At 43.7% G+C, this 14,458-nt stretch overlaps 1 protein-coding gene across 1 annotated transcript in view; it reads right to left on the minus strand.

Annotated features, from left to right (window-relative positions):
* The window catches only part of vn (membrane-bound neuregulin protein vein), a 35,945-nt gene that overhangs the window by 13,136 nt on the left and 8,351 nt on the right, over positions 1 to 14,458 (minus strand). The window lies entirely within an intron of this gene.

A 14,458-nucleotide genomic window follows, 5' to 3' on the forward strand; every position in this document is an offset into this window, starting at 1 on the left:
GAGAAGATATTCTAGCTAATGTGTAACTGCGTGCATGAATCTGTGTGCGTTTGTGTATGTGTGTGTGTGTGTGTGCCTGTTGGGGGCGTGTGAATAAAAACAATGCGGCAGTGATAATGCTGATAAGCGCCGTACACGAAAAAAAAAAAAATTATGTATAATTGCTTGTTCGATTTGAACGAGGGCTGCAGCAGAAGTTCAAGGGAATTTCTTCATGTGTAAAATGATTCTTTGTATTATTTTATATATAAATTCCAATTTATTTTCAGTTATTTATTTCTCAAGACTTTAATATATAGTTAAATACATTTTTAATGTATTATGATTTTATTTTTTAATTATTTATTTATTTTTATTTATTTTATAGTTATATTTTTAAATGTATTTGTTTATTTTTTTATTCTAGTTATTTTCTGATTTAATTTTTTTATTTTTTATTAGCCTTAATTTTTTTTATATTTATTTTAAAGACATTTTTGTAGCACATTTAAATACTCTTTTATTTTGTATTTTTATTATTTTATTCTGTCAACTTGATTCATATTTTTATTTACTTCGTTCCGGCAGCCCTGTTAGATAAAGGCCTTAACTACGTCACCAGCATACCAACCCATATGACATTTGAATACATGACCAAACACACGCACACACACACGCACACAGAGTCACTCGAGCACACACACAGCTACACAATCACGCACTTGTTGGCGACAGCGTGTGAAAATCTACACAAATGCATTGAAAGAGTTTTTTCTTCTCCATACATATACATATATATGTATGTGTGTATGTATATTCTTTTGGTCATATTTAACGTCTTTGTTGTGTTTATTTATTTATATATATTTATTTATTTCGTTTGTTTGGCTAAAAGATTTGCTGAAGGCCACGCAGCTGTCCAGATATTATTTTCATCTCTCCCACTGCAGGCGCGTTGCGCTTATCTCGCATTGTTGTTGCCGCTGCTGTTGTCATGAGGTTTTGTTTGATTGCATGGGACTGGGACTGGGACTGGGCCTGAGCATGGGCATGGGCATGGACATGGGCAATGCCGAAATGCAACTGGGCAAAAGTCGTTTTATGCCAATCGCTTGCCACAATTTAAATTTCTGCGGCGGCTGCTGCTCATCAGCTTTGCTGTTGTTGTTGTTGTTGTTGTGGCTGGCGCACAAAGCGCCTGATTGCTGATAGCCATCAACAGCAGCAGCAGCAGCAACGGCAGGAGGAGCAGCAGCAACATGGACAACAACAACGACGTCGACGACGACGACGACGACGACGATTGCAATTGTTTGGCAATGACAGAGCGCACCTCCCAGACGGCCGTAAAGCAAACAAGCCATAATTAAGTTGCACTCGAGCAGAGGCGAAAGGCAAAAGGCAAAAGGCACAAGCTGAGGAGCTGCAGCTACTTCTGACTCTGACTCTGACTGTGAGTGTGACTGTGGCTCTTGCTGGTGGCTTAGTTGTTCACTAAGTCAGTGAGTCAGGCTGAGCGAGAGAGCGAGCAAGCTAGAGAGGCAGATAGAGAGAGAGAGAGAGGCGGTTGTCGATGATCTTAATTCCATTTAAATCGATCAATTTCCACTGACGACATTATTTTTGCATGCCCAGCCCAGTTCGCCGAGCAGTCCACAGTCCACAGTCCACAGACAACAACGTCAGGCAACGTCTTGGCCGGTTTGAGTCAGCGTCTTGGGTTACGTGGGTGAGCTGCCAACAACAAGTGGAATGACTAAGCGCTCTCTGCAGGCTGCAGTCTGGCTCTGTGGGGCTTATCGCCCGTTTGTAGATCGGGACGCGCCCTTTTTGTTGGTGCTCTGCTCTAAAAATAGCCGCAAGGCTGTTAACTTGGCCAGAAGCCCATGCATATCATCATTCAGAGCAACATCATTATGTTCGTCATAATCAACAATTGTTAATCTAGAGCAAGTCCATTGCCAACAGCAGCAGCAACAAAGGCAGAGCCAGAGCCAGAGCCAGAGCCAAAACCAAAGTCAAACTTAACCCAATTTTCCCGGCCAACTGCCGCATAAGGAAAATGAGCACATTACAAGAAAACGAGCTGCTGCTGCTGCTGGTGAAAAGTCGCTACCAATGTCTGCACACACACACACACACACACACACAGACAGGGGCACTGCTCTAGGTGAGCATCATCTTTGGACACGTTGTGGGATTCGGGCTGACACTGACATTTGTCAAGCGGCGCATCCTTTTTGGCCAAACGCTGCTGCAGCAATGATTCTCTCTCGCTTTTCGTTCGTAATCAGCGTGGGAAAATCAACGCAGACGCGCCCAGCTCAAAGACTTCCATATCGATTTAAATGAGCGAGAGTCAAAGAGAGAGTGAGAGAGGGAGAGAGAAGGAGAGGGAGCGAGCGAGAGAGAGAGACAGCAAGAGAGAGAGAGAGACAGCGATATACATATACAATGTGACCTTCAGCTGGTGCGGTTCACACCCACTGCAAAAGCACCGCTAGGTGGCGCTGCAATGGCTGCGGCTGCAGCTGCAGCACCTGGCAGCTAAATAAAAATTTGGTGCATGTTCGCTGATTGAACACAAATGATACGGAAGTCGGTCGGTCGCCAAGCGGGGCCAACTCGCGAAAACCAAAACAAAAACAACAAACTAAACTGAACCAAACCGAGCCGAGCTGAGCCGAGTTAAGCCAATGAGTAAAATTCTCACGCTTGGCCACTTGGATTACCCGCCAGATTACATGAAACGCGCCTACACAACAGCAACAACAACAACAACAACAACAAGCGACACCGACGACGTCGAAGAAGGCGCATAAATCAGCTGCTGGCTCGACTCGCAAACAGAGACAGAGACAGAGCTAAAGCTGGAGCTGAAACTGAAGCTGGGGAGCTGTAGCTGGATAGCAGGAAAAAGCCGCCAGTTGTACGCATGCCAAAAGCGGCTTAAATGTCCAAAGTGGGCAACAACAACAACAACATCACAACAGCAACAGCAACTGGAAAATGTGAAAATGTGCAGTGAAAAGTCAGCTGGCCAAGTTCTGCTGCTGTTGCTGCTGCTGCTGCTGTTATGGGAAACTATTCCGGCCACAGTAGTATAGAGCCACAGTTTGCAAGCGCTGTGAAACAAAAATTAATCATACGCCCCATTAAACGAATGACGCAATCAAGTGTTGGCCTTTTGCAGCTATAATTCGAGCGCCCATTTTGCAATACAAATTCAAAAAGCACTCATCGCCAGACTTGTCAGAGTCTAGGCATGCCACACACACAAACACACACACACTATATATATATATGTGTGTGTGTGTGAATGCGTTGACTTCTTGGAAATTGCGGCAATGTGCGCAAAAATAAATTTCTTTGACACGCCACATAAAATGCTGCTGAGGATTCCAGATGAAAAGCCGGCAACTGGCGGGCACTTGGCTCACACACACACACATACACACACACTCCCATATTGCACTGCCAAAAAATGAAGAAGAAGAAGAGGCAGCAGCACAGATATTCGACATATTTTGACTTTTGCATTTTAATTCACTTGCGCTTATTTATTATTATTTATTTGGCTCCCTTAATGCATCCGTTTTTATCTTCAGCTGCTGCTGCTGCTGCTGCTTCTTCTTCTTTTTCTTCTGTATTTTATTATGCCCATTACTGTTTACTGTTCATTTCGGTTTTGGCTCTGTTCTGCTCTGCTCTGAAATATTTATCGCTTATATACACAATATTTTTTGACTTATTTATCATTTATCTTGCAGCTGCATTTTATCTTAGTTTTGTAATCAATATAAATGTAGTTCTATTTTTCATATATGTTCATATATATGTAAACTACAGCCACTTTTCGCATTATTGATAAGAGACGTAGTCATATATCATGAAGGAGGCTTTGCTAAAAAACAAAAGCAAAAATATTGTTCTATTCCGCAGAAAAGTTGGTCTAAATTGCTAAAAACATTCGAATTGTTATCTTGTGCAACATTAACGTTTAAATTCTTGGAACTGGACAGAATCAGCTATTTTGATGTTGTCATATGGGGTATTCCCATTTCCAAAATTTCTTCTTCGGTTTTTTTCCATTTCTCATACAAATGTTCTGTGTGTGTGTGCTTATATTAATTAACGATGTGTTGAAAATGTGATTTACGAAAAATAGAATCGAATAAAATGTAAATTGTTTCACATTTACAGTTATGTACAGACAGACGGTGCTGTGGGGCAATGCGACGTTTACGGCTCAACGCACTTTGATTCCCAATTCGATTTGAATTGGATGCGCCGCAGCCAAAAGGTTTGGCCATGCCTCTCTGGTTGCCACACCCACTAGAACGCAATTGTGTTGCCAGTGTTGCACAACGGCAATAACAACAAGAAGCAGTAGAAGAAGAAGAACAATCATTTGTTTAGACAGCTTGTAGGTAGCAGTTCGTCAATCAACTGACGCCTGAAAAATACAACAAAAGGAAAAACAAAAGAAAAAGAAAAACTATTGCGAAAAATCGCTTGCACATCACTAAAGAAATTCGAAAGATCAACTTCGAAATACGAAATTCGAAATCAAAATGTTTGCTGCACAGATTAAGAGAGAAAGAGAGAGAGAGAGAGGGTGAGAGAGAGGGAGAGAGACAGAGAGTCTGTGAGCATAAGCTAAATAAATAAATAAGCTGCCAAACTACAAAGATTACAACATTTGTGATGTTTATTAATACGAAATTAAGTAGCCACCGTTAACAACAATAACAACAAAAACAACAACAACAACAAAAGAACCCACCAAGGTGTTTTTGGTTTGGGTGGGCCAGCGACTCTACCGGCCGCAGCACGCAGACGGCGCGGGGGCGGGCGCAACGGGTGCCCAAGTAGCGCTTTCATCTTTTTGTAATTAGGTGTGCGCAAAGACTGATCGATGGCGCGATAGATATATACAGATTGGATTTTGAATATGCACACACACATACACATACATATACATATACATATACATATACATATACATATACATATAGCATAGGCACACTCTCGTATATGGGCCAAAGTGTAAGAAAGATGAAAATTAAAACAGCAGCCCCACAAGATGTTTACATATTGTAATGCGTGCAGCAGGCGAGCAGACAGCGAATGTGCTGGGGCATTACAGTTCGATAAAGCCATTCGCAACGTAACCGTGATCGATAAATATCGAGCTGCTTTGGATAGCAGAGGATCAGAAAGTAGATTGAAAATCATGTTTACCCCTTGTATAAGCAATTAGTCAAAAAAAAAAAAAAAAAAACAGTGATTTCAATTAAAAGTTAGTGATATTTATTAATAGGTAGTCAAGCACTAATGTGAGATTAGATAAGACCCACAATAGGTATACATAGGTAATTATTAATCAGCTTTACGGCCTTATTATTGACTGTCGCTGAAAATTAAAGTTAATAGCAGTCTATATGAGATTAGATAAGAAAATTGGACAGGAATTTAGTCAATAAATTATAGAGTCTAGTCAAAAGTATGAATCAAAGACAAATTATTGATAGTGTTTAAATGATGGAATAGAGAAATTTCGTAACTGAAAAGTAAAGAATATGTTTAATATTTGTATGTATGTATGTATATGTTTGGCACTATACTTTAGAGCCTTAAGCTTGATTTTCCATATGAATGACGTAGTATATTTTGATAGAGCATTGAAATGTTACTTTGATTTGTTGGCGACTTTTATTGGATCGAGTTTTAAAACGCCAGACGCAGACAGCGATCAACAGCTGTCGATACACGCACACACACACACACACACACACACACACACGCTTGCGCTCTGGCTATTTGAGTTTCAGTTTGTTGAGTTTCATTGCGGCCGATCCGGCGGGGGCGTTTATAATTAATTGTAATTGTCGTTGAAAGATTAATTTGGTTGCGCTTCAATGGCGCTTCATTGTCGGCCATTGCGCGGTTGGGGAAATCAATTTTATATCGCTTTTTCTTCTTCTATTATACGTATAGACATACATATATAGTTTGTTGTTGTTTGTTTTGTTTTTCTGTGCGTGTGTGTGTGTGTTTCGGCTACTTTTGTAGAGTTTTTCGTTTGGGTTAGCCACAGACATAAATCTATATTTTATGCTGCGAAAAGTGCAATCAAGTGGTTAGCCGCGCAGCAGCGCCAAAGGGGGCTGGCCTGTGTGGGGAGGGAGGCAATCTTCAAAGGGGCGAACGCGCGCGCCGTCTGCGTCGGCCCATCGAAATGGAGCATAAAAACTATGGCTATAAATAAGACCCTGTAGGAACTGTTTTCATTGCGCTTGTTGTGTGTGTGTGTGTGTCTGCTCGGCTCGTTTGCAGGGTAGGCAGGGTTGGCAGGGTACGCAGCTCGCTGGCTAGGTAGACTGGCTGCCTGTGTTTTCAAATCAAATTCAAAGTTGTTGCTGCCGAACATTTCCGCAGATCAAAGTCACAGCTTGACAAAATTCTATGGAAAGGGGCTGCCGGCCCAGCTGGCAGCTGGCAACTGGCTGGCTGGCTAGCTAGCTGGCTGGCTGGGTCGCTCTGGCTGCTAATTGCTTTCATATCAATATCAATTGACGTTCCTGATAACAGCTTACAATTTGTTGTTTCGACACCTATAATGGCCCGGGGGCATCTTTCGCACAATCTCCGACTGATAATTATCAACAGAAGCAGCGGCAGCAACTGTGGCCGGCAACTGTTGCAGCTAACTCCCCACTGATTGATATGCAAAACGCAAATGCCAGCAGCGCCCTCCTGCGGCTGTGTTTGCCAAATAAATGGAAGCAACTTTTTGTTATTAGCTGCATACAAACATACATACACATACATAAGCATGTAGCTGTTGTAGGTGGCGGCCTCTGGCGTTCGCTTTTTGCGCAATCGACAATGGCGCCGTCGCGCTGCAGGCCCTTTGATCTCTTTTTTGGCCAACAAACGTGGCGCCATCTGTTGTTGTTGCAGCTCTAATTGGGCACACTTCATACAGGGGGCAGCGCCAGCCGATAGGGTGCTGCCCCAGCCGGCCCTGCCGCCCCTGTGGCCCCCTCGGCGACTGCGCGTCTGTCAGCGTTGTCGTCGCGACGTTGTTGTTTTAAAAATAAATTGCACATCATTTTATGAAACATGAAAGATTTCAAATAAATATTTCGTCATTTTGTCAAAAAGGGACGCCCCACAAGACAAATAAAGAATTTAATTAGTTTCAGAGCTGAATCAGTGCCCTCTGCTGGTGCATCATCCGATTGGAACGTGCTAAATAAATACGCCCGCTGGCATCCATAAAACTCATTGCATATAGTTTCTCAGTAAGAAACTATTTTGCAGAGCAATATTTAGATAGACGTGCAATTGTTTTCCTATTTCCATAAACAATATCACACCCACACAGACGCACACACACACACACGCACGCAGAGTCAACTGCTTGCAGTTATAACAGCAACAGCAACAACAGCAACAACAACAAATTGCCAATGACATATAAACAATCGCTGGCAACAAGTTGCTGCCGTTTTGGCCAAGTGCAGCAACAAAGTTGGCTCGAATGTCTGCCACTCAGGCAGCAGTATGTGGCACTGGCTGCCTGGCAATCATCATCATTAGCCACGGCCATTTTTGGGTAAATAGTGCAACCCTCTTTGCATAATAATGTGGACAAGGTGCGCATTTGGTGAAAAGCGCGCAACATGCAACATTTTTGTGTCTAAATAAAGATGCGATGCGGTCGGACAACAGCAACAGCAGCAGCAGCAGCAACAGCAGCAGCAACAATAACAATAACAACTTTTGGCTGTTGCAGTTGCAGCCTGTTTGGCTGGCAACCCGGTAGTGAGCACTCGATGCTGGCAAGTGCGACTGCGATACCTGTTTATCTGTCAACAGCATATATCGATATCGATCAAATGAGCAATCGATGTCCAATTGATATTGCATACTAAGCCTATTCCATAGAGTTATTATTAAGTTCGCTGCGGAATTGTCTTAACTGTATCGATATTTATCGAAATATCATTCGATTGCATTTGCCTACTACTAATTCATGATCAAAAACAAAAACAGCACATTACGCATACGCCACATAGGACATACGTCATTGGCCACTGCGATTCTGGCTAATTTTGCTTATCTGAGCCGCGCACGCCGCTAGATAAGTTCTCCCACACAATCACGATTACGATCACGATCATTTTGAGGCACCCAGATTGAATAGCTTTCGCATTGGGCTCTCCCTCCCAACAGGGGCGCCAGCTCTTGCTTTCTTAGCAGCTCATTTGCAGTCACGTCAGAGGCGACAGGCGTCAGACGCCGAGCAATGGCCCCCAAGAAACGCTAACGCTAACGCTAACGCTAACGCAAACGCAAACTTTGGCGTCACATTTTGGGCCACAAACTGTCATAGACTGGCGCAGATTTATAATGGGGCGCCTATCCAACCAAAAGTAGCAGCAACTACTGCGGCAACAAGCGAGAAAATTGTGCGGCCGTGCGGCGGCTTCAAAGTTGTTTCTTTTTTTGGTATTTTATTTTTTTTTGTTTCTTTTAGGTTTCGGTTTTCTTCCTCTTCTTTCTTTTGGTCTTTTTCGTTTTTCGTTTTGGGCTTTTGGTGGCATCATTAAAATGTACAGAGGAGCGCACAATTTTTTTTTTTTTTTTTGAAATTTATTTCATACGCAGCGTGGGAATCGCACCGTCAATTGTTTAAAAGGCGCCAACAGTCACAAAATATCTGACTTCAACCCAGTTCAGTTCATTGCTGTGGTTGTTGTTGTTGTTGTTGCTACTTTTCGCATTATAAACGCATTAACTAATGTTGAAATTATAAGATGCCGCGACGCATAAATAAACAATTAAAAATTGCTAAGACGAACGGCCAAGAAAATGGTAAGAAGAAGCAGAAGGAGAAAAGAAACGCCGATAAATGTCGCAGAAGCGGCAGCAAAACATAAGATAGAAAACATTGATAAGTGGAGCCCATGAGTTTCAATTTGGGGCCACTGACAGTTGACAAAATGCCAAGCGAAAATCTATTTTATATATGGACTCTAGACTCTAGCTGCCATTTTGGCAAACAGACTAAGAGAAACCGCTAAGATCTAGAGACTACTACTCATAATTTTTCAACAGAAATATTGGAAGAAAACGGAAAAATAAAACAAAATTATATCATGATGTTTGTTAGCCGCTATATGTATAGCCATAGATAAGATTAGATTCGTAGTAAAATTATCGGCTCGTTACTCGCCCATTCATTTATACAATAGAAAATTTATACGCAGAGGCTTCAACTACGATTTCTGAGAAAGCCCCATTCAATTTCTAGGGGCGCTAAATTTCAATTGATTACGGTTATAATTGTATTTCCGATATTTATGATTATATTGTGCTATGATTATGATGTATATATATGTATATTTATGACCTACAATCAAGGAAACCTGTCGGTACTTAATATAGTTTCTGTTGTGATATATAATGATTCAGGCACTGCTTGCCCAATGCGTAATGCCTTCTCGAAGTGTATATGAATTGGGTATGGCAAATTATTTTCAATCTGTATAACACAAATTCTTCCGTTCTCTGTCCTTTCGATTCCTGCTCACTCTCTCTCTCTCTCTCAGTTATTGTTGTCATTTCTCCCTCTCTGTCACTATTATCAGGGAGACTTAGCTATAGAGCACCTATCTCATGCTATCTCTCTCTCTTTTCTTTCTCTCTCTCTCATTCCTCTAGCTCATCCAATCTCACGTCTCACCCGCTCACTCTTCCATCAAATGTTCTTAGCCAATTGCGTTGGCTGTCTTCTACATATATACATATCTAAATGCATATTAAAAGACATTGCTCATACGCACCGTTTGCTTTTTGACTGTCTCGTCATTTGTGGGCTAGTGAGAGCGTGGCGAGCGCTTTATGGTCTATGAAACGAACCAAATTTCTACGCTTTGGGCTTAATTGCAAGCGGCAGAAACCGTAAAACAGTTGCCAAAACGCCGTTAACTCAACTGCCAGACACATTTTCCATTTCTTCTTCTTCCACTGCTTCTGCCTTTTATTTTTTTACTATCTCTTATTATTAGTTTCATGCTGCCAGCACGTGCAGGCGCTGAAGTGCAACCATGTGCTTAGACTGCTCACAAAGACTACAAAAATAAAGCAAAAGAATACAGAAGCGAACCAACTATGATCCATTATCAGAAATTTTATCAACAGCAGCAACAGCAACAGCAACAAGTTGCAATTTAATGACAACAACAAGTTGAGCTGCAGGGCAATGCAATGCAAATTGAATTGATGTTGCGGTTGTTGCTGCTGCTGCTGCCGTTGCCCTTGCCGTGTAGCTGAGCTGCATGCCTGAAATTATAGCATAAATAGCTAAAGCCGAAGACCAACAGGTGCCCAAGTGCCAGTTGGTAGTTAAGAGTTGCCAGTTGCCAGTTGCCAGTCAGTTGGCAACACGTGCCCAGGGCGATGCTGCCGTGGCTAAATAATTACGTAATAAGTGGTTGGCAGCCAGGCAGCCAGCCAGGCAGGCAGCAAGGAGCCCAGGCAAGAGCCAACAGCCAACAGGCTGCCAGGCAGGCAGTCAGCAGCTCCAGCAGCTTGGCCTGTCAGGCAAACTATGCCAAGAATTTCATATGAAAGCGCGGCCAAAGCAGCAAAAGAAGAAGAAGTGAAAAGTCTGTTAGTCAACCAGACAGCGAGACGACCAGACGGGCCGGCCCAGGCAGTCGTCAGTCAAGCAGCGGGCAACATTGTGGCAAAATATATAGAAACGCAAACTTGTTGCACGCTTCGCATTCAGCTGTGACACGTGTGACTAACAAACAGTTCCAGTTTTAGTTCCAGTTTAGCCAGCTAGTTCCTTTAGCGGGCAGTCAGCACTAGAGCTTATTAAATCACAAGGGATTTCTCTTTATTAATGCCAAAGAGATTCAGTTTGCTTTAATTACATTTCAGAAAGCGAAACTGAAATTATTCTATTATTTCTAGCTCTCTCTCTTGCTCTCGCTCTCTCTTTCTCCCTTGTATAGCTTAATATATTGCAACTACTTCCAGTTGCATTAGGCAGCGCAGCATTGCCGCATTTCATGCCTAGGCAACATGTTGCTAGCGCATGTTGCTGCTGCGGCTCATGTTGCCGTTGTCACTGCAGCGCTCCAGCAACAACGCAGCATACAATCAATAATCGTAGCGATAAAGATCGTTAACCGAAATGTTTTTATTTTAGACCGATGACGACGACGACGACGCATGTTTTGCAGCCAGCTGCAGCAGCAACAGCAACAACAGTGGCAGCAGCAACATTGGACAATTGCAACGGGCGGCGCATGAGTTATGACGACGTCCTCGTCCAGCTGCGCGTTCGCACGCCACACATGCGCAATGCCAATGGCTCATCTGACTGCACTGCCCTGGCTCCCCCTCCCCCTCTCTCTCTCTCCCTCTCTCTTTGCGGCTGTGGTGCGTCTGGCGCGCTGTGCGGTAAATTCGCTTTATGGGCTCCCGACAACGACGACTGCGAACTGCTCTATGCTAATTACGTCATGGGGACGACGCTTCGTACCTAATTTTGCATTGTGGGAACCGAAAACTGGAAATCCAAGACACCCAAGACACTGCGCAGCGACTTTATTTTTTTTTCCTCCTCACTCTTACTGCAGCAGCCGTAGCAGCAGCAGCCCCCTGCTCCTGCTGCCCCCTGTGTGTGTACCTGCTCTGGCCTGACTGCTTGCATTTTCCAACTGCGGCAATAAAAACAAAAACTGTTGCGGCGGCGGCGGCGGCAGCCAAACGACAACAACAGCAACTGTTGCAGTTGCTGCTGTTGTTGTTGTTGTTGTCTTTGTTATTTAAGCAAATGTGTCGCAGCCAAAGCCAAAGACGACGTCGACGCCGACGCCGACGTCGCATATAATGACTTTTTCGACTCGGACTGTGTTGGCTTGCGCTTTTTATGCTTATGCTTTATGCGCTCGCCCGGGCTGGCTGGTCAAGCATGTGGACACTGGCTGCATTGCTATTTGCTAGCGTGCCTCATCTGTGTTGCAGGAGGCCGCCGCAGCAGCAGCAGCAGCAAAAACAGTTGCCGTTTGTTGTTTGCAATTGCTGTTGTTGCTGCTGTTGCTGCTGCTGCTGCTGCTGCTGCTGTGTGTGGCATGCAGCAATAACAAGTTGCTGCTGGTGGCAAGTTGAAATAATTGTGTGTGTGAAAATATTTTGAAATGGGCGCGAGGCAAGTTCGCCAGCAACATGTTGCCAAAACAACAATAACAATAAAACATAACAAGCTGCCAGCAACATGTTGCTGTGTCCTTGAATCTAGCATTTTTTTCGTCGTTTTGTTTTGTGTTTCTCTTTCGTTTTTTGTTGTGCATTTATAAATGCTGTTAAGTGCAACAAAAATGCGAATTAAAAGCACAAAAATTACATTAAGACACATTTAAATACCATTTAAATAACTTTTTGTGCCCAAGGTGAAGCTGCTGCAAGCAAATTTGCTGCCGCACAAAAATGCTGCTAAAAATGCAACTTCAAGTTGTGTGTGTGTGTGTGTGTGTGTGTTTGTGTGTGTGTGTGTGTGTGTTTAAACAAAGCCTGGGAACCGAAAAGTCAAACACGCGCTCGACTTGCCCCAGTGGCAATGTGGACAATGTGGGCCTCGGGGCAAATTTGAACAGCTTTTGATTTGGGCACACGGTCAGCTCGCCGGCCGGCAGATGATTGGATGCAATTTGGTCAATTTAATAATATACATTTTATATAATTTCTATAAGCGATTTGGCTGCACTGCACTCGGCGACTGTTGCTGCTGCTGCTTGCGTTGCCTGTGGCGATTGGCCAGTGGAATTTCCGCCAGTGGCCGGAAAAACCCGCCGTGCTCACGCCAAGTGACAGCAGAAATTCAACATAAAAGGCTGACAGGGGAGGGCAGGGCGGACGGGGAATTTCCGGCGCACAAACATGTGGCATGCTGTATGCATTTGTGTGCAACGCACTCGATTGGCACTTGCCTTTTACCTGTTGTGCCCACCCAGCAGCTTAGTCTCTCTCTGTCTCTCGCTCTCAAGATATTTTCCCACGCAGGTAGCGTGAGGCGGCGCCCTTGACTGGCGAAACGGCCAAGAGCAGACGCTGAGCTGAGCTTCTATCAATTCCATTAACAAGTTAAGAACTCAATTGAATCGCGCCGATTAAGCGATTTAAGTGGCAACAACATCATCAGCGGCAATGCGATTATGATCGTGAAATCGGCTAAGTCGTCAGCTAAAAAGAAAATATTGCCTGCCACAAGTAGCAGCAGCAGGAGGAGCAGCAGCAGCAGCAACAGCACATGTGGCATGCAGCAGGGGAGAGCAAAAGTGGAATGCAGAACTTGAATCTGGCAATATCAAAGGCAAATTTTTCAAGCGCAGACGTTGTCGACATTGTTGAGGCTGTGCCAGTGGCAGAGGCAAGTGGCAGGTTGCAGGTTGCAGTTGTTGTTGTTGCATTTGCAGCAGACCAAGCGATAGCCAAGAAGGTGTTGCTGCCACTGAAGTAGATAGATGAGCCAGCAGCAGCCGGCCCCAGCCTTGGCTTTGGCTCTGGCTCTGTCTTTGGCTTTGGCTTTGGCTCTGACTACGGCCATGTCGCATTATTAATGTTTGATGTAATTAATGCGTAATTAAGATGGCCAACAACTTGCAATCTGCAAATTGTGATTTGCGAGCTGCGACTGGCTGCAGCTGCCACACTGAGTCAGTGAGTCAGTTACAGTTCCATTTCCGCCAAAACAGAAATAGTTCAAAAGACGAATATCAAATGCCGCCGACGCAAATTGCAGTCTTGGCCAAAAAACGAAAACCAAATGGAATCATTAATGCGGCAACTATCATGGGAAACTAATAATGAATCTCTCTCTCTCTCTCTCTCTGCAAAGAGATCTCAGCTCAAATATCGATCAATTTTGTCCAAGTTGAGCGCGATTCATTAATCTTGGCCGCGTGCGCAACTGTTGAAGCGATTTTCCATTCCTAATGGGCAGCCGACAGAGATAGAATAATAGAGAGAGAGTGAGAGAGAGATGAGGCGAGGGGGAGAGAGGTGGGCAGGCGGGGGCTGATTTAGTGGAGCAGAAGTTGGCCCAGGGCAATGCGTTTATGCGGGCACAAATTAACAGCAAGGCAAAACAATTAGTGGCAACAACAGCAACAACAACAGCAGCAACAACAGCAACAACAACAACAGCAGCAACACGCACCTTATCATTTATCTTAGCTGCGCTGGCTATTTATTTGGAATGTGCCGCAAGTGCCGCGAAAATTAACGCAAAAATTTTGACTGGCTAATTGAGCGCGGCTTTTGGCCATAAACTAAACATTTAAGCCAAACTGGAGCTCACAGGCATGCTGCATATATCAAAGGCTTTGCGACACAATCAAAAAAGGTGCTTCAAAATTTAAGGAAAATATTATTTATAAAGCAAGTTTTTCTT

This window comes from Drosophila navojoa, chromosome 4, assembly GCF_054131105.1.
Source record: "Drosophila navojoa isolate 15081-1374.11 chromosome 4, UAZ_NAV_1.0, whole genome shotgun sequence".
Lineage (NCBI taxonomy): Eukaryota > Metazoa > Arthropoda > Insecta > Diptera > Drosophilidae > Drosophila > Drosophila navojoa.